Genomic DNA, 22,279 nt, shown 5'->3' with positions numbered 1-22,279 from the left:
TCACTTTGTAGCCCATGCTGGCCTCAAACTAACAATGACCCTGTTGCTTCCATCTCCGCAGTGCTGGGATTACTGGTGTGCACCACCATACCCAACTGATGTCTTCAGTTTTAGCTATTTTCCAGAAAATTCACTGGTTTCCCCAAATTAGCAATGATTTCTGAGCGTCCCACTTGCAACCACGTGTACAAGCCTGCATGTGACTGGCATTCGTTGCACACATTACAAATGCCTCCCATGAGCTAGCCCTGTACCAGATATCAGAGATCAAAAATGAGGCACACATTGTCCCAACTTTCCAGGAGAATTCAGTGCAGTTTTCAACTATGCCTTCACCATTGTCCATATCATACCAATATCTGTAATCCTAGGAATTAGAATTTGGAGTGCACAGAAAATGCACCCCCATATAGTAGTATGCCACAGACCTCTACATTGAACTTGGTTTCTAGCAAGCCATTCAATCTGGACATAGAATGACAGGTTCAGAGTGACATTCCTCTGTTCTTATCTAGGAGGATTACTGTTCCTTTTCAAAAGTCTCAAATATTTCTGCACATTCCCAGAGGTCTTCTATGAGCTCATGAATTCAGTTATGGGAACCACAATTCCTTTGCCTGACACCTGGGCCTCAAATAGTAATGAAACTGGGCTTTTGTACATTTGTTGTTTATTAGGTCGGCAAGTAAGTGAGTAGGAGAGAGAGGATTTTTTAATATTTATTCACCACCTTCTTTCCCTAGAACACCTAGCATGTCAATCACAAGAACAGTTATTAGAGTCTAATTTGAGATGTGGGTGTGTGGGGATGGTCTGAATTCTATCTGAGAGGCTTACTCCACCTCAAAACTCTCCTTCAGGCCTCTGTAGAACCTTAAAATGCACCCACCCATGTCTGAGTTCTGTTGGAAACACAATTTATACCAGAGCTGGGAACTTTGTTTTATATGCTTATAAAAAAAACAACTATACACAAACTTATAGGATGAATTACACTAAATATTTAAAAATAATATCAAACTTCTTTAAGGTATGATGTGAGATTATTTCAGAGATGACTGGCACTGGGACAGCAAGCTGATGGGGACATCTGCCCTGAATGTGGGTGGTGGCATCCCAAAGCCTGGGTGCCCGGATGGAACAAAGGGTAATGAGGAATTTCCCCAGCAGCCTCTCCCCATTGTCCCCTCTCCCTACTCACTCCCTATCCCCACTTCCTGGCTGCCATGACAAGAACAGCTTCTTCTACCCTGTCCTTCTTCCCTGGTGTTTCTCTCTCACCACAAACCCCACCACTAATGGGGACAAATCCCTAAAATTGTGAGCCACAATAAACCTTTCCTCTTAATTATCTCAGCTATTTTATCACAGAAAGTTGACTGAAATACAGGGAACTTGTGACAGAAACTCAAGTTAACATCTAGCATACAAGTACAAGAACAGTAACCACAGTCTAATTTGAAGTGTCATCATCTAGTAGGGTCTAATTTTTCCAGGTTAAGAATGGCTCAGGACCTGCAGGTATGACTTTTATGGGTGCTACCCTGCAGGCAGAGGCCCTATATTTGAGAAAGGCTGATTATATTCTAGTCCTTTCACAACTCAACCAAGTGCAGAGAGACAGGAGGTCTCGGAAGCATGGAGTTTACTAAGCTCTGCTCTGTTCTCTGAACCTATTTGAAGCTGTGTTCATCAGCTTTATGCCATTATCATAAAATACCTGATATAATAAAAATTAATTTTTTAATTTTAATTTTCTTGATGCAGGGTCTCACTACTCAGTGCAGACATGTAGTGATCCTGGCAAGGCATGTGGTACTGGGGACTGAACTTGGGACCTTGTGCTCTCCAGGAAGGCACTTATGATTCCGAGCTATCTCCTCAGTCTATACCTGAGATAATTAACTTAGAAAAAGAGGAAGTTTATTTTATATTTTAGCTCACAGCTGTGGAAGTGCCAGGCCTAGATCAGCTGGCCTCTTTGCTTTGAGTCTGGGGTCAGGTAAGTCCTCTTGGTGGGAAGGTGTGGTAGAGAAAAACTCCATTCATCCCATTGCAGGGAAGCAAAGAAAGATGAAAGGGGTGGGGTTCCTCAGTCCTCTTCAAACTAAAAGGATGCACCAAGTGCGCTTTCTTCTAAAGATTCAGGGCACTTTTCAATAGCGCCACCCTGGGGCTTGAAGCTGTAACACATGACCTTGTGTGGCATTCAACACCCAAACTATAGACTATGTTTTTACAATTGCTTTATCAGAAAACAATCATCCTTATTTATTTGGCCTAATTGTTTTTCATTTTAATTTCCCCTTATAGTAATTTCCCTATACTTACTAGGAATTTAGAAAGAAATATAGTATTATTAGCCCTTGCTGTAAGTAGTAGTAGAGTGGTTTGATGATTTTATAGTATTTAAACCACGATATACAATCATATGATATTTTAATGTGTTTACTATCTAATTATTTTAGGCTTGATCATTGTGTTAATTTAACCTTTGTCATTTATGTTACTATTAAATGTCGTTTCCTTCATTTGTTTGTTTGTTTATTTTCTTTTTGAGATAAGAGGCTCACTGGGTAGTTCAGGCTGGCCTTGAACTCACTTACACAGCCCAGGCTGGCCTCAATCTCAGAGATGCCCCTGCCTCCACTTCCTGAGAGCAGTGATTACAGATATACACCACTCTGCCCAGCCCCTTCATTTCTATTTCCAACTTTCACAGTCTATGGTGATTGTTTTTAAAAGCTGAAAAACTAAAATTCTTTCATTATAAATCAAAACCTGTTTATTGTAAAAACATAGTAATGCAGAAAACAACATAAAGACAAAACTAAGTGATCCATAATCCTACCTCAAGGGAAAAATCACTGTAATATATTTGTGCGAGATACAATTCAATAGTCTTTTTTGAAAATGGCAACATAATTCCTGGTTTAGCAAGGCTCAGCATGTATATCACTTTCATAATATTCTCATAAGTGTTTCTTTGAGCAAACTCACCCTGATGCTACCCTTTGTAAACTCAGCTGGCCAGAAGCAATCCCACCCTGAAGCACTGCATGGCAATGCCTCCCTGAGGACAGCCAGCCACAGAGTAGGCCCTGGGATCTGTTAAAATAAGATGTTCTATGGCAACTGCAGACTAAGCTTGCAAGATTGAAAGTCGCTAATCAGTTGATTGATTATCCTGGATTATCCAGTTACTCACTGTTATCAGAAGGCCCCTTAAAAATGGGAGGAGGAGGCCAAAGATGACAGAGAAAGAGGTGTGACAATGCAAGGTCAGAGAGAGGCTATGCAGCTGGCCTTGAAGCTGGGGAAAGGGAGCCACGGAAGAGAGGAGGCCTCCAGCAGAAGAAAATCCAAAGAAACATATTTTCTCCTAGAACTTCCGGGAGAGTGTTATATCTTAATTTTTGCATCCTGAGACCCCTAGTAGTCTTGTGAACTACAGAATGGCAGTTATTTTGCACCACTAAATTTGTGGTACTTTAATATGCAGTGAGAGTGCTATGGTTTAAATCAAAACTGCCCCCCCACCCCAGGCCCCAGGTTCATGGGGATGGCTTTTGGAAAGTGAATGAATCAGGGGGCCATAGATCTGTGTTGCTGTTAGGATGTGGGGTCTGGTCAGAAAAGGCAGGTCACTGGGTGCATGCATTTAGAGTAAACAGTCACTAAGTTTGTAGTGCTCTCTTGTGCAGAGATATGAAGCAGAAATCTTTAGCTTTTTCTTTCCTTCTACTCTCAAAAACAACAATGGCTCCCTATTTGTACAGGAATTTTGTTAGTGTTGTGCTAGGCACAGAGAACAGCTGTTATCAAACTGACAGTAGGAGACAAAGGAGAGAAAACCAGAATGGAGGCCATCTTTCATTCCAGAACTTAGCCAAGAGTTCCCTCAGAGAACCTGAGCCTCTGCACTGGGCCTTACTGGAAGGAGATAATTTTCTGCATCTCTCACATTTCAACAATAATCTTTTGAGAAGCAGCACTGACTGCCGTTGTTTAAGGCTATCATCTCAAAGATACTTGTAGAGCAGATATCAGAAATTACAGAGTAATCAAGTAAAATTTAGGCTTGAAAATGATGACATAAACATAATAGTTACAAAACCCGAGAAATTTCACAATATTTTTTGGGGGGAGAGAGAAGGGGAAATTTAAAAAGACTGAGATGTGTTACGTACATGGATCAATTCCCCAGAAAGGATGTGATCATTATGTGCTGCAAACATGTACTAAAAAAAAATACAATTAAAGAAAAAAGCCAGTTATGGGTATGTGAGTTAGTAATCATGATTATAAAAATATAAAAATAATTTCAGTGAAAATAAAAACAGAACAGGAAAAAACAAAAACATTGACGAAGTTATACTGAAAACTGGTTGAGGGATTCTTCGGCTTGTTTATTCTGGAAATGCATTCTAATGTGAAATAAATACGCATATAAATGTATATACTCTGACTAAAATTAGAGATAGCTACTTCTTTAGGGCTGAAAGAGAAAAGCCAAAATTATGAAATTAAAACTGAAGAAATGGGAGAGGGAAGAAAGGGGAAGGAGAATAAAGCAGGAAAATAATGAAAATGTTTATTATCCATGCACAAATATTCCAAAATGAAACTCATTTTTCTGCATGTTAACTAATATATACCAATAAAAAGGTTAAATAAATTATAAATATGGAAAATGGAAAAAGAATATTTCTTGTAAACATACCTAATTTATAAGCTTAGAGGGAAGTTTTGAGGTGTCCTACTGAAATGATGCCCACATACCCAGTTGATCACTTGTAAACAAACTACTCCTGAAGCACTGGAAAAAGCAGCGCCGTCACGCCTGGACTGCACTTCTCTACTCTTAGAAGGGAAATCTGCAAGTCTTCAGCAACATCATCACTGAAACGATACCAAATAGTCAAACTGCCACATGCACCAAGTGAAGGAGGAAGTATTTTATAGTGCATTTTGTATCTTTGTCTTGACCCCACAAGTGTGCTTTTCATCTGACTTCCTTGTAAAAACTTCCTCGCCAGCAAGTGAAATAAAGCAGCTCAGGATATTCATTCCAACAATTTAGATGAAAGGTTTGCAAATACAAAATAAAATTTAAAAGAAAACTCTCCCGTATATGTCCAAGAGATTTATAAACTCTTAAAGTTTTCTCAGGTTTACTACACAAAAAAAAAAAAAAAAAAAAATAGGAGAAAGAGTAAGACCACGTAAAGTCCTGCCATTTCAGGATAATCGCTGCTATGTTTTATATATGGCAACATTTTGGGACTGTGTATTTTACATAATATCACAGAGCATGAGGTCATGAGTTTGATTCCAGTACCAAAAAAAAAAAAAAAAAAAACACATAGCTAAACATAGCAAATAAACTTCTTTTTAACTATAAATGGAATATATTCTTACCAAGAAAATTTTAGGAAAACAGGAATATCTAAAAAGAAAGAAATCTTCAAAACAGACAATCAATTGGGTTAATGATAAACATACAATAAAGTATTAAAGGTTCAGCAAGAAAATCAATTAGTTTCACTAATTTCTAATACTATATCTTTCTTAAACATATAAGAAAATTAAAGATTGCACATAAAAGTAACACTAGAAAGCTATAAAAACTAGGTGTAAACCCTTTATCAATTTTTTATGGGAGGGGGAAAATTCTAATTACTAGAAAGGTTGAACTATCAAAAATGTTTGAAGTTTGAACATAAATTGTAAAAAGTCACTGCTTGATTTCTATGATAGTAGTGAGCATTAAAAATATTGAATCTGAAAAAAAATACTGAATCAAGATAGAAAGTAAAAGTAAACAAAGAAAAAGCACTTCCACTGAACCAGTTTATATAACTATGTAGGATTCGAGGTTAGTATAAATCATTAATAATAGTACATTTAAAGCAATAAAGTAGCTCTCCTCTTAGGAAACATCCTCATTTTCTGACACAAGTTAATAGGTGCTTTGAGAAAAAATAAACTAAAAGTGGCCATATTTGAGAATAAATAAAGTGTTGATAAAACTGGCTTCCCACATGTTGAAAAATCAAAACTAGACCCATGTCTATCACCACACACTAAAGTCTGAATGAATCAAAGATCTAAACATTAAAACATAAACAATCTACTGAAAGAGAAGTTAGGTAGAAATCTTGAAGACAGAGGTGTAAGCAAAGTTCATCAACAAAACCCAGAGCACAAGGGAAATATTACAAAGAATTAACAAATAGGATATCACTTTACTAAAAGGCTTTTGCCCAACAAAAAAAAATCACCAATAGAGTAAAAAAATAACCCACAAAGTGGAAAAAAAATTGCCAGTTGTCCTATAGACAAAAGACATATCTACAGCATATAAAGAATTGAAAAAAGTCAGACCTCTCAAATTCAAAGACCCAATCAAAAAATGAGCATCTGAGATCCATATACATTTCTCAGATGGAGAAAATTGCAAATATAAATATATGAAAATAAGTTCAACATCACTAGTTATTCAAAAGATACAAATTAAAACAACACTGAGATTCTATCTGACCCCAGAAAATGGCTACCATGATGAAATCAACCAATAACGAATGCTGGAGGGGCAGTGAGGGAAAAGGAACCATTGTCTACTGTTGGTAGGAATGTAGACTGGTGCAACCACTGTGGAAATTAGTGTGGAGACTCCTCATAAAACTAGGATTAGAGGTCCCATTTGACCCAGCTATTGCTCTTCTGGGTATTTTCCCAGGAGAATTAAAAACATCATACCACAGTGTTACATGCACACTCATGTTTATAACACAATTTGTAATAATTAAATACAGAAACAAGCCAAATGCCTATGAGCTGAGGAATAGATACAAAAAGATGTGGTATTTTTATACAATAGACTACTACTTAGCCGTAATGAAGGATAAACTTGAGACTTTTATATATAAATGAATGCAATTTGAGACCATACTCATGAGTGAAACGAATCAGACCAACTTGTGCAAACACTGGGCTGTCTCATTGGTGTGAGAAGCTGAGTGAGTAACCAAGATCCTAAGGGTACAATAGATACTGAGAATTGAGAAGAAACTTCAAAAGCAAAGAGAAACTGGGGCAAAGGGAAAGGAAGGCGAAGAGAGGATATCATATCTTATATCTCATATATACTAAAGATAGCAATACAGCTAGTTTCTCTTAGTTCACTGAAAAGAAAGGTTTATTCTAATACTGTTGATACAATATTTAGACCTATATCTTGTACTCTGAGGAACTACAGTGAAGATAATAGTATGTAATATGTTAATTATTGTTACTCTATTAGCCTGCTTTGAAACTTTTTTTTTAATTTTTCCTCTTTAAAATTAAAAGAAAAACATAAAAAGACATAGGAAATAAAGTTATACCAAACACTTTTCACTTACATTCTATTTTTATTTTTTGAGACAGGGCCTGACTGTGTAGTTCACTCTGGCTTTTACCTTACCATGTAGCATAGACTGGCCTTGCACTCAAGGCAATCCTCTGGCCTCGACCCCTTGAGTGCTGGATTACAGTTGTGCATGCCCACACCTGCCCCTAATACTTTCTCTTCAAACCAAGAGAACATTGACAAGCTCTTCATTTGCATCCGGACTATGAAATAGTGGTGACCTTTGAATGGTATTGTGAGGAGAATTTGACCTTCACGATTTTTCCTTAATACTCCCATTATTTGTTAAGTGCAGCATGAGCAGAAACAACATAATACTTCAAAGACATTATTAAAAAGCCCAACATAAATTCCATCAGCACAAATACCATCAAACAATTCAGTGTGTTAAAGCATGACACAATAGCACTTAGAAACTATAATTTGTAGTTTATTATTCTCACAGTTAATGACAGAGAGAATGCTATTGATAAGGGAGAGGTTTAGTCAGTGAATGTGCAATGAAATAAAACCAGAACACAGCAAACTGGGGTTTTGAAACTTGATGAAAAGCAAAATTTGGATAGAGCATCTTTATATTTTCCAGGTTTACAGAGTGGTTCTCTTTGAATATTAAATAAATACACTAAACAATTTTTAGTCTTTTTAGACTGCTGGAGGTAAATTAATTTCAGGTTAATTTTTAACACTTTTGGGTGAAGAAATATATTTAAAGTAAGGATTTGTATTAATCAAGTACCCATCTGTCTTCTATATAAGGCCATGTAAATCCTCCCTGAATCTGTTTTAAAATCTGGGCATGCTTTTGCTGGGAACATTATTTAAATATTCCTCCTGGAAATTAGGACACACATGCATTATCCATGAGTCATACGGCCTTGGGTAACAGATTTCAGATTGTACTCTAATGAGCTCATGTAATGCCCCTCTTGCTTTGTTCGTTACCTCTCACCTTGGTCTTCTCTATCTCCTTCACAGAGTCCTTTCTGTCAGAGATGGTCACCCTAATACATCCAAGATATTTGCTTAGGTATCTGAAAATACAGTTCTGGGATATAACGGACTGTTGTTTTCTCTCTGTGTGTCTGTGCTTTGACTGTATATCACTGTATTGTCCTGTGGAACAATTCTATATTTCTGTATTGCATTCCACTGTATATATGCACATGCCGCACGCTGGTTAGCCATCTCCCTAGGGATGGATAGCAGGGTTGCCTCAACCATCTGGTCAACACATATAATGATAAAATACTACTCATATATAAAGGACGTAGAGAAAAGTAGCACTCAGATGTGGGATACTGATATCTACGTAGATTAGAAGAATACATGAGCAGCATAACAACATGTCAAAGGGGGACCACTTGAAATAGCAGTCCTATTACATTTTGAGAAAGTTGAAAAATTCTTGTCACCTAGTAACATGATAGTCTTTATAACATAGTAGTATCACATAGTACTCACATGTATTTGCTGATACTGGTATAAACAAACTTACCATGCTGACATTTGTACAAGTAATATAGCACATACAGTTATGTAAAATCCATAATACTAGGTAATAAAAAAACTATCTTACCGGCTTATTTATTTTACAGTTCTTTCATCTTAGTTATTTTTTGGTGGTACTGGGGATCGAACTCAGAACCTTGTGCTTGCCAGGTAGGTGCTTTTGCCACTGAGCTACCTCCCCAGCCCTCATCTTTATTTTGGATACTGCTTTTACTTGTAAAGAAAACATTTACTGTGTACCAGTATGCCACGTCATCCTAGTGGCAGATTCTTATACTGCATGCTAACTGGAGGCCATGCTAAATGACTGACTTGTACTTCTTTAGGCTTAGTTAAGTAAAAATAAATGGTGTTTTTTGAAATTCTCCATCTACTATTTATGGAGAGCAAAATTCTCTAATGATGCATTTCTCAGAACACACTCTGCCATTGAGGGACTTGCGACTATAACTAAATATTGTGAGTTTACATTTCTACCAATCTTAAGTGTTTTCTCATTTCTCCTCATTATAGTTGGCAATTGGTATTAACTAACTTCCCAATTTTTACAGGTCTTTACTGTTGACAATTTGATTTATTTAATTACAAGTGAAGTGGAACCATCTCTTTATTTACATATTGCTTTTTTGTCTATGAGAGAAGGTCTGAGTCATGTGCCCATGTTGGGCTTGAATTCATGATTGTCCGGCTTTATCCTCCCAAATAGCTGGAATTACAGCATGTCTCAATTTCAACTTGAAATGTCTATTTTTATTCTTATTCAATTATTTAGATTCCTTATAGATTTCAGTAGTGTCCTGCTTGAATATTCTACAGTTAGTCACTTCAGTTCTACACTTTGAAAATATCTTCCTCTAGTCTAGCTTCAGACAAGTTCACAGTTTAGCAGTTAAGCAGTTTTAAGAAAAATCACTGAGCAGAAGTTTTACTGATCTTAGTAACACTTGTTTAAGGGAGTTTCTGGTTTTTTTCACTTATCTGTAAGCACTTGACAAGCCACTTAGATTGGAGCAAGAAGAGTCTTGTTTTATCCATGTCCATAATGATGATCTCTTAGTATCCACAGAATAATGGGAAGTCCTGACCAGAGTTAATATGCTTCAGTGTTCTCCATCTACCTTATATGGAGAGCAGGTACACTTGCTGGGACCATTTCCAGAAGAACTATAAGATTTTATTACAAGGGCAACAACTATTTTTGATAGCTAGTCCCTGGACTCAGGAATAAAATCATCAGAGAACAAGGACACATCCTTCACATGATCAGGAAGAAACTTCAAAATAAAACGGAGAGAGTAGTACAGGGCATTTGGAGGAGATGTGTAGAATGCCACTTGTGATGGCATAGATAAATGAGGAACAGGCTATGTTCTTAATTTAGAAAAGAGCAGCTTTAAGTTTAGGGAAAATATCTGGTGACCTTGGACCCATCACTGTCAGCATTAAAAGTGGAAGAGGGCTGCAACAAAGGGGAGGGAGAAGACAACAAAGGCTCAAATCATGGACAGATCTGGGAGATGTCTTAGCTGCTTCTTGACTCTATAATAATTATTTAGGAACTAGAATTCCATATTTCTGCTGGTAAAACTGAATAAGATTGTGCTGCTATTACTATTTTGGGGACTATAATTAACTATGATCATTGTTCTACTCCCCCCTCCATCTCTGCTGATCTGCTTAGCTCTTTGGAACAGCTTATAGAGTTTCAGATTAAACACTGATGTTCAGTACTAAATGCTGATTAAATACTGATTATACACTGATTAAAATTAAATACCGATTAAAAATAGATTAAATACTGATGTTCATAAGTATGTCTTTCTATATATATTTTTTCTTATTGTTCTCTACTATTAAGATAAATCACCACAAAACAAGTAATTTTTTTTCAGTTTCAAAACCAATTACTAGCACAGTTTCAATAATTAATACATCACATGTTGTTGTCTTAGTGGTTATCCATTGTACAAGATGCAGACATGATATCCTGTCCACAAACATTATTAGAACAAATCTCTCTATTCATTGAATTAAGAGAATGCAGTTGTATATCTATCCTAACTATTTTGAATATGCAGATACAAAATGGTCTTTCATTTGTATCCCCCTTTTTTGGTTAGTTTTGCAGAGATGGGTATTCCATTGTCATTTAAATATTATAGGTGTGTGAATTCAGCAAAATATTCCAATACAGTCCAGCAGTCCATAACAGTGTGTTTTCCATAAGACTGGCAATGTCATAAGTTAAAATAAATAGTTTTAAACAGAACCAAAGAACTGTCATTGATGAAAATTATGTGGAAATAATGATCAGGAAAAGAAATCTTACATTGTTCAGCAGTAATGAAAGGTGACATGATTAATCTCTATTAGCTTTATTAAGCCAAATCCCAGAAAGTTATTACTTTTGATATGAAAAGTTTCTTCCAAAAATTTTTTACATTTTATTTATTTATTTATTTATTTATTTATTTATTACAGGGTCTTGCTATGCAGTTCAGACTTGTAGCCATCCTCCTGTATCAGCCATCCCAGCACTGGGATTACAGATGTGTGCCACCACGTGTGCCTGGAGTTCCAGAGACAGCATAGCATGTGGTTCCAGGGACGGAACCCAGGTCCTTGCATTTGCCAGGCAGGTGCTTAGGCCACTGAGCTATCTTACCAGTCATTAAATTTTTCTCAATTTTAATGTAAAAAATTCATATGTTTCCAGTTTTATCTAAAAATCTGGGTTTTATAAAGTACTACCTATCACATCTCTATATAGCATGAAAAAAAAAAAAACTCCATAGTTGTTGGAAATGAATAATAAAACTTTACAGGATTAAATTCTTTCCAAATATACAATTACATAAGACAAGATTTTTTTAAAAATGTATTTAGTACAGGGTGTATAGGGTCTTACTACACAGATTGGACTCACAGTGATCCTCCTGTTTTCAGCCTCTCAAGAGCTGGGATTACAGATGCATACCATCATGCCCAGTGTAAGATTTTTTTTAAAATTTCAAGCAGAACAACTTATCATAGCAAAATGAATGTAGAAAGAGATGAGAATTCATCAATCCTTTATTAAGCCAGACATTTAACAAATTTGAAAGAAAATGTAAAACAATCTAACTCTTCTCAAAATAACGTGGTCTTATAAAATACACTTCTTCAGAAAATAGAATGTTCATGCTAACATATGATGGACAATTAGTTATTTTTAAATAGATCAATTAAGAGAGGTTTTTTTTCCTTAATTTTAACTTTCATTCTTACAAATAATGATTAGTATCATCCACATAAATATAAATTGAACTCTTTGAGTTCTTTGGCTGTTAAAGGAACAATGGAACCCAAACTTTAGAATGCTGGAGTATCACAGAATTACTTTATTGCCTCTGAACCGCATTTGAAGAATTTGTGACACAAAAGTGTTACACGATTTTGTCTAAGTCCTTAGACCTAGTTCATTTTGATGACTCTAGAATTTAAAAGTCTATTTCATATTTGTAAACTAAAAATGTAATCTTATAAATTAAAATTTGATTTTATTGAACTCTATTCTAATAGAACAATATTGTTAGTTACATCAAGGTAACTATATGTCTCTTCCGGCATTTTAAAAACATTAGAAAAAACTCTATATAATGAATCACATCAAACCATATATATTTCAAGTTCCAATTTCTTTGAGATAGTGTTCTTGCAGAATCAGTTACAACTTGGGTAAGTTAACAAGGCTTTGTCTAGTTCTATTATTTTATTGAGTTCTACAGTATTGTAATTGAATATGAATAATATCAGAAATAAGTAAATCTGTAACACCTTATTAAGAAATAAGTAATATCTGTAAAACCTTATTTATATAATACATGCACACAGTGCCCTGTTTATATATGTACACACATAAACTTTGTATATTTGTACATTTATAAGTCATATGTCACTGATTTTCTACTAAAGTTTTGAGGCTTTTCTGAATTGTCTAAAAGTCATATTCTAAAAAATGATTAAAATTATTTGGAACTACTTTACAGCTTAGCTAAATCCTAAATTTAACTTTGTATTTAATTGCAGCACAATACCAACAAGTCAACTTGACATATGCAGTGTAATCCTCTAACAGTATCTTCAAGAATGTAGCATTCTTCATAGTTGAAAGTCTTTGATACCACCATGTAATAAATGTGTTGTTCCACACCAATATAGACACAAAAATCACATGGTTCTTGGTTATAAAAAGAAGCTATTTTACATAGCATCTTCGTGAGGTAAGCTTGTGTTATATCCTTTTTATAGAACAAGAAACTAAGCTGTGAAGACATGTTCAGACTTGGTATGAGAAGTCATACAAATATTAGTGAAGATGATGATTCAAATTTAGCTTTTGGAACTTGTAGAAACACAATAATGGCATCATTACCACTATTTTATTCTGCAGTGAAAAATCAATTCATGTTTTAGATGGATTTTACTCCACATTAAATTTGTGAACTTCCGGCAACATAAAGGACATGATTAAATAGCATGCATTGAACTAACCAGTTTCTTGCTCCTCTGGTTAAAGCACTGTTACAAATAGTAATCTATTAGTAGCTGAATACATAAAGAATTGCTGACACATGCCTTTGGCAGGCAGAACAACCAGACCACTGAGACCAGGATAGTTAGACTAAGGTGCACAGCTCACATGCCCTTGGAGGGGAGAGTAATCAGTGGGATCAACAACAGCCACGTGGAAGTGTCTGAAGTAGCTGCAAGAGCTAGCAGCTGGACTCTGGAGAGCTCCACCACAAGAGGCCCAGTCCTAGACCCCACACCCAGAGGCCAAGATCAGCTCCATACCCAGCAGAATTCACATGGCAAACTTGGCTGGAATATATGACACATTTCTGGGATCTGACATGGACACTGTCACAGAACTCTGAACACTGGTGGTATTTTACTACTTTTATTCTTCCTTGTTCATCTTACTGGCTAGTATTTTCCTGTCTGGTTGGATATCAATCTTGTTTCGTTTAGTACTTTGTGGTCATTTTTGTATTTGGGTTTTTTTTTCCTTTTCTCTTTTTCAAATCTCCTTTTTAAAAAATAATTTTTCTTTTTAATTTTGCTCTTCTTTTCATCCATTACGGTTTTCTACCATTCTTTTTTTGTTTTCTCCTACTAAACTTCTCTCCTTCCTCAAATACTTCTTGAATTTAAACTTTCAAGTGAGTCAACTTTGTCCATTCCCTCTCTGATTGCTCCTTCATTTTATATTTCATTGTTTTCCCACCATGTATTCCAGTTTCCCAAAACTCACATGACCATCTTTGTACCTCCAGCATTGACACCCCCCTACTATATGTGACTTTATTTATCACTTTATCCTGTCCCTTATGCATCTGAACCCATCCATCTTCCACAGAAAGGTACAAATCATAAGGAGAAAATCACTGCATACATGTACATGGTAAAAGTTTGATTTTATTATATAACTTTAGAGTTTGTTCCACTGGTCAGAGGTAGCAAGCTAATGGTTATGATAGTTGGTCATTAGTTAAGCTGTATTTAAAACTATTGTTATTACTAGCTATACTACTTTAGACAGGATGTTATACATATTAAAATCAGGTTTTCTTGTATAATAACACTGTGATTGCATGGGGGTCACAATCAACACAGCCCAGTACCTAAGAACTGAGTGCTGGGCCAAATTTTACCTTTTCATCCTTTAAAAATTGGGAAAGTAGGATTTTGGAATAAGCATAAAGAATCATGTGCATGTAAAAGATATCCCTGAAGAATAGACATCTTCTAGGGGAACCTCAGTACTAGTGATATAGCTATCTATAATAAGAAATCAGAAAGCATCAACATAGAAAACAAAATAAAATAAAAAATAGAAAATGATAAGACATGGAAGCAAAATACAATCCCAGACCCCTAGCCCACCTAGGACAAGCCCAGAACACAGTGAGACAGATGAAACTGAAAATTAAATTCAGAAAATTTCTGAAATGATAGCAACAGAAGTGGAAGAAACATGAAAAAGGCTATACAGAAAATAATGTATCAGGTATCAAAAGAAATGATGCTTCAAATCAAAGATATTAAAGAAGACAGAAAAAAAAAGAAGATAGAGATAAAAGAATAGATGAGCTTAGAAGAATGACAGAAACAAAAAAATACCCAACATATGAAAAAAATAGAATCCATGAAACAGATCCAAACAGAAATCCAAGAGATTAAGGCCTCCATTGAAAGTATATGTAATAGATTGAACAAAGAATAGGGTATCAGATTTTGAAGGTAGAATTGTACCTAATGATCATAAAAGAAAGATATCTTAAAAATAGCAAGATAACATGAAAAATCAATCTAACTGCTATAAAATGACACAAAGAATAATAACATAAGATTGACTGGGGTTAATGAGAAAGCTGAAGACAGCACAATTGCCATAATAAAACTGCTCACACAAACACTAGAAGAAAACTTCCCAAGCTTGGATAAAGAATTTGACACACAAATAAATGAAGCATATAAAACTCCAAACAGCTAAGACCACAAGGCATATAATAACCAAAATTCCACATATTTAGCACAGTAACAGAATATTAAAGGATGCTAGAGAAAGAAAATAGATCACATGTACCTCGGTAGTGACCCAAATTTTCTGATCAAGAAGATTATGGGGCCAAAGAGGAAAGTGATCGATGACATAGAGTGGGCCTAAGGAGAGTCACATGGGGAGAAGACACTCTCTCAGGCTTTCACAGAGAGCACATTGGCCAAGCAATGGCCGTGACTCATCCACATGGCTGCACTGATAAAGGTTCTACAATCTGAGGTACAGGATCTCAGGACATATCCTGAGGGCATTTCATTGACCTTCTCAGACCAAAAAGCTACAACTCTTGTTGCACAGGTCCTGCTTTACCTTGGTCTTAACCATCCAGTAGAAAAGTATGAAGACGAAATATAAGAAATAAAGCCATGCTGTTAAGTTAAGCTGTGGGGGACTCAGGTCAATAATTTCTGACATTGCCAGTTAAACAGAAGACCCAATGCTATTATGGGCTACTGGACTCTTTTAGAATATTTTGCTGAGTTTACACACCTATAATATTCAATAACGGAACTTAGGAAAAATGGGGTACACCGATGAATGTCCATTCTGTACCTGTGTATTCAAAGTGGTTGGGGTAGATATATAGTTGCATTGTCTTAATGAATAGAATGATTTGTTCTAATGGTGTTTGTAAATAGGATCACAAGTCCGCATGTTGTACAGCAATTACCCACGAAGAAGAATATATGCAGTGTATTATTTGTTGAAACTGTACTTCCGATTTGATTTGAAACTGTCTCATTGCTATCTGTTTATCAATAAAACTGTAGAAAAAAAAAAGAATCATGGCAAACTTCTAGACACAAACCCTAAAGTAAAAAAGAATTTGGTGTGACATATTTCAAGTCCTGAAAGAGGACAACTTCCAACCCAGATTGATGTGCTGTCTTTCAAAAATTAGGGGAGAAATAAGATAGTTCCATGACAAGAACAACTGAAGAAACTCATAACCACAAAATCAACCCTATAAGGAGTACTAAAAGGTATTCTTGACAGAGATAAAAATGACCGTAATTCCAAAAATAACAACAGAAAGAAACCATCAGTTGGGCAGCAATTAAACAGAGTTGAAATGCAGGGAACCAACAGCAGGAAAATATGACAAAGATAAGCCAATATATATCACTTATAATTATTAATGCAAATGGCCTCTATTCACCAATAAAAGAACCAAACTGGCAAAATGACTCGAGAAACAAGATCCAACAATATGCTGTATGAAAGAAACACATGTATCTTAAAAAGAAGTTGACAGACTGAAAATCAGAGGATGAAAAACAATACTACTTGCAACACAAACCCAGAAAAAAGCAGGGATAGCTATTCTGTTTTCAGACAATGTGTATGTCAAACTAAGAATGAAAATGATTGAAAGAGATGAAGGTCATTACATGCCTGTTACAGGGAAACTACAGGGAAGAGATAAAAATCATATACATATATGCACCAAATATGGGAGCACTCAAGTATATGAGACAGTTACTGATAGACATGAAAAATGAAATAAGGAATAAAACAATTTTAATGGGAGACCTTAATACCTCACCATCACAAAGAGATTAGGAAAAAAAAAATCAAAGAAATATCAGAACTAACAAAACCTGAATGAACAGACTAATTTGATGTTTACTTATTTGAGTGTTCCACCAAACATCATTAGAATACACATTCTTCTTAGCTGTACATGCGACATTGTCTAAAATAAACCATAGACTGGCCCACAGAACATGATAAAGTAAATGCAAAGAAACTGAATTATTCCATGTATGTTATCTGACCATAACGCAATGAAATTGGAAAGTAATGGCAAAAGAAACTGTAGAGACCCCATAAACATACAAAAATTAACAACACCCTCCTAACCAATGGGTCACAGACAAAACTGAAAAAGAAGCGAAGCAATACCTACAACTAAACAAAAACGCAGACACAACATAGCAGAACTTATGGGATATAACGAAAGAAATCCTAAGAGGGAAATTTATAGCAGTGAAAACTTTTATCATTAATACAGAACAAGGACAAATAAAAAACCTAATGTTGCATTTTAAGCTTCTAGAAAAAAAAAAGAGCAAAACAAGCCTAAAACCCATAGAAAGGAGGAAATTACAAGATAAGAGAAATGAATGCAATGAAGACTAAGAAAACAATGTAAAGAATTAATGAATCAAAGAATAACGTCTTAGCTCGTTCAGTGCGGACCTGGTACCTCTTTTGTGAAGTGGCAGCTAAGAAGACTCGGGCGTTCGCTATGGCTGAGGAAAAGCCCAAGGAAGGAGTCAAGACTGAGAACAACGATCACATTAATTTGAAGGTGGTGGGGGAGGACGGTTCTGTGGTGCAGTTTAAGATTAAGAGGCATACACCACTTAAAACTAATGAAAGCCTATTGTGAACGATACGGTTTGTCAAGGAGGCAGATCAGATTCCGATTTGATGGACAGCCAATCAATGAAACAGACATACCTGCACAGTTGGAAATGGAGGATGAAGATACAATTGACGGGTTCCAGCAGCAGACAGGAGGCGTCTACTAAAAAGGGAACCTGCAACTACTCCAGAACTCTGTTCCTACAGACCAAGAATACATTCTCAATTAGAAAACTGCAATTTGGTTCCACCACATCCTGACTACTACAGTATAGTTTTCTCTATTCTTTCATTTACCCCTTCCCCATTCCTTTATTGTACATAAACTATCTGGTGTATGTGCACAAGCATATTGCTTTTTTTTTTTTTACTAAATGGCCAACAGTATGTTTTGATTGACATCAAATGGAGATGAGATGGGGAATGACTGGTTCTGTGAAAATAATCCCCTTTCTCCATCAGTGGCATGCTCGTCAGCTCTTATCTTTATATTCCAGTAAGTTATTTTGCTCTCACTGTTTTAACAGAAAAGACAGCAACATAAAATTCCTTGCATACCCTGTTTGATTGGATAATTTTAATGTTTTTCATTTATCATTGTAAAACCAAGGACAATTTTATAACTTTTTTGTATGTAGCTGTTACATGTAGGGCAATCTGTCTTTAAGCAGGAGTAAATTACTTTTTAAAAAAGAAGAATCCTAGATAGTTTTCCCTTTAAGTCAAGTGTCTTGTTGTTTACATAAACTTCTTGTTTAAAAAAAATAACTTCTTTTAAAGAATAAATAAAATTGATAAATCCTTAATCTTATCAAAAAAGGAAAGACTTAAATTTATTCATTGAGGAATAAAAATAGTGAAATCACTACAGATTCTGTGGAAAATCAGAAAGTCATCAACACCTACTTCAAAAATTATTACACTTACAGGATGGAAAACACCGAAGAAATGGACAGATTCCTAGATAAGTATGAATTACCAAAGTTTATTGAAGATGTAAAAAATTCTGAATAACCCAATATCAGCTAATGAGATTGAAAATGTAATTAAAAATTTGGCAACAAAAAAAATCTTAGGTCCTGATAGATTCACTGTTGAATCCTATGAGAAATTCAAAGAAAGTTTAATGCCAAACTCTTTAAGGAAATTGAAAGGGAAGAAATACTCCCTAACACATTCATGGAGGCAAATATTAGTCTGATATCAAACCAGAGAAAGAACCAACAGAGAAAGAGAAATACAGGCCAACCTCCCTAATGAACATAGAAATAAAAATCCTCAAAAAGATAATAAACAGAATGCAGTAAATCATCAAGAAGATTATACACCATAGCAAAGAGGGTTTCATCTCAGGACTGCAGGGATGATTCAACACACGCAGACACACACACATCAATAAATGTAATACACTGTATTAATAGAACCAAAAACAAAAATCACACATCATCTCAATAGACGCAGACAAAGTTTTTGACATTCTTTGTCAAAAATACCCTACAGAAATTGGAATAGATGGTCTGTAACTCAACTGACAAAAGTCAACTACAACAAACCAACAGCCAACATCATACTAAATGGACAAAAACTGAAAACTTTCAACTCAGAAATCAAGAACAAGACAAGGGTGTCCACTCCTATTCAAGATAGTTACGGAAACATTAGCTAGAGCAACTAGAAAAGAGAAAGAAATAAAAGGAATACAGATAGGAAGGGAAGAGTTAATTTTTTTTTTCAGAATGAGGACTTGAACTCAAGTCCTTGCACTTACCAGGGAAGCACATATTCTACTGAACTATCTCCCTGTCCCCAAAAGTTGAGAAAGACTTGTTGTTGTTTTTGGTTGGCTCAGGCTGTCTTAAGGGTAGGTCTGGTAAGGCACAGGAAGCTGGTGATCAAACCACGGTCTCCTCCACCTTACTAGATTTGCCCCAGCAGGCACTTAGACAACTGAGCTAACCAGTAAGCCCTCTGGAAGAGTTAAATTATTATTACTTGTTCATGATATGATACTCTACATGGAACCCTTAAAAAGTCCTCCAAAGAACTTCTAGATTTAATAACTAAATTCTTTAACATAGCTGGATGCAAAGCCAGTACTCAAAAATCAATAGTATTCCTGTACACAAACAATAAACAACACACGCAAAATCACACTGAAAGAAAAATTAGGGAAACAATATTCTTCACAATCACATCCAAAAAATTAAATATTTAAGAATCAATCTAACAAAGGAAGTAAAACATCTATACATTGAAGATTACAGTACACAGTGAAGAAGCAGATTGAGGAAGATAACAGAAAATGGAAAGATATCCCTTATTCATGAATAGGAAGAACCAACATTGTGATAATGGCCATACTCCCCAAGCTGTTATACAGATTTAATGTAATCCTAATCAAAATATCATTGAAATACTTCAGAGAAGTAGAGAAAACATTCTTAAAATTCATTTGGAACTGGAAGAGACCTAGAATAGCAAAACCATTTCTGGGCAACAAAGGCAAGGCAGGAGGCATCACAATCTCTGACTTGAAATTATACTAAAAGCTACTATGATTAGGATTTTTTTTTGGTTGGCTCAGGCTGCCTTAAGGGTGGGTCTGGTATGGCATGTGGAGCTGGAGATTAAACTGTGGTCCCCTGAACCTGACTTGGTTTGCCCAAGCAGGCGCTTAAACAACTGAACTAACCAGCAAGCCGCCCCAAAACCTACTATGATTAAATCAGCATTGTATTGGCAAAAATAAGGCCTGTGGATTAGTGGAACAGATCAGGAGATGCAGACACAACCCCAAATACACTCAGCCACTTTATCTTTCACAAAGGCTTCAGACATATTCACTAGAAGATAGTCTCGTTAATGAATGGTGCTGGCAAAACTGTTTGTCAACATGTCAAAGGCTAAAACTAGATGCAAGTCTATCATCATGCACAAACTAAAATCAAAATGGATAAAAAAATCTAAATATTAAAACAGAAACACTAAATCTACTGGAAGAGAAAGTAGATAGAAATCTTGAAGACATAGGTATAGTCAGAGACTTCATGAACAAAACTCAAACTGTACAGTAAATACTTCATAGAATCAACAACCTGTATCTTATATTATTAAAACACTTTTCCATATCAAAAGAAATTACAAATAGAGTGAAAAAACAACCCACAAAATGAGAAAAAAATTTAGCCAATTCTTCCTCAGAGGAACATCCAAAGAATTGAAAAAAAAAAAAAAAAATCAGACCACCAGATTCAAAGACCCAATCAAAATATAGGCACCTGAAATGAATATACCCTTCTCTGGTGAAGAAATGTAAATAGCAAAAAAATACATAAAATCAAGCTCAACATCATTAGTCATTCAAGATATGCAAATTAAAACAACACTGGGATTCCATCGCACTCCAAAAAGAATGGCTACCACCAATAAATCAATGAATAACAAATGTTAGTTGAGCTGTGGGTAAAAGGAACCCTTTTCCAGTGTTGGTGGAAATGCAGATTGATGCAACCACTGTGGAAATCCATATAAGTCTCATTCAACACAGCTATGTCTTCTGGGTATGTTTCCAAAAGAATTAAAAACACTACTAAAATAATATATGCACTACCATGTGTATAGCAGCATAATTTGTAAAAGTTACTAAATCTTAGAAACAACTCAAATGTCCATTAACTGAGGTAAGGATCAAAAGATACTTAGCTATCCGTAAAAACGGATAAACTTGAGGCTTTTGTGGGAAAATGAATGCAACTTGAGACCATATTTACAAGCAAAATAAATCAGACTCATATGTATAATCATCATATTGTCTCCCTAGAAACTGAAATAGTAAATTAGATTCAAAATGTACAATAGATAATGTGAAAAAGAAGGAAACTGCTCAAAAGGAAGGAACAACTGGATGGGGGAAAGGGGAAAAGAAAAGATACACAAAATTACTAAGATAATTATATTACTAATTTCTATTAGTTCATTAAAAAGTCATTTGTGCATACATTGTTTGATTAATTTTTCATGCCTCTATCTGGTAACCTGTGCACATACTTTGAAGATAGCAATTCACAATATATTGTTACTCTCCTACTATCCTGTCATCAATTTTTTATCATTGTTTTTATTGTTTTCTGTCTTTAAAATATTTTTTTTTAAATTCCTGTTGGAGGGTAATAAATGAAAATAAGAGACAAGAAAAAAATGTCACAGGACTATCCTGCTACAATGATGTATATGATTAGATCTCTAAACATCTGTGTAAAAATATGTGACTATTTATTTCTATTTTAAAAATTTTTTAAATTTTTTAATTTTTTTCCTTCATATTCTGTAGGGACTTAAAGGTTAACATATCAATACTTGATGGAAAATACCTGTTT

General features: G+C 35.2%; 1 pseudogene; it reads left to right on the top strand.

The window, feature by feature from the left end:
* Positions 1 to 17,784: 17,784 nt before the first annotated feature.
* Positions 17,785 to 18,070, top strand: LOC101562675 (annotated as a pseudogene).
* Positions 18,071 to 22,279: the final 4,209 nt, after the last annotated feature.

This window comes from Octodon degus, unplaced genomic scaffold (genome assembly GCF_000260255.1).
Source record: "Octodon degus isolate 3935 unplaced genomic scaffold, OctDeg1.0 scaffold00196, whole genome shotgun sequence".
NCBI classification, from domain to species: Eukaryota; Metazoa; Chordata; class Mammalia; order Rodentia; family Octodontidae; genus Octodon; species Octodon degus.
Note: the sequence above shows the minus strand (reverse complement) of the source record. Positions and strands in the feature narration are given on the sequence as shown.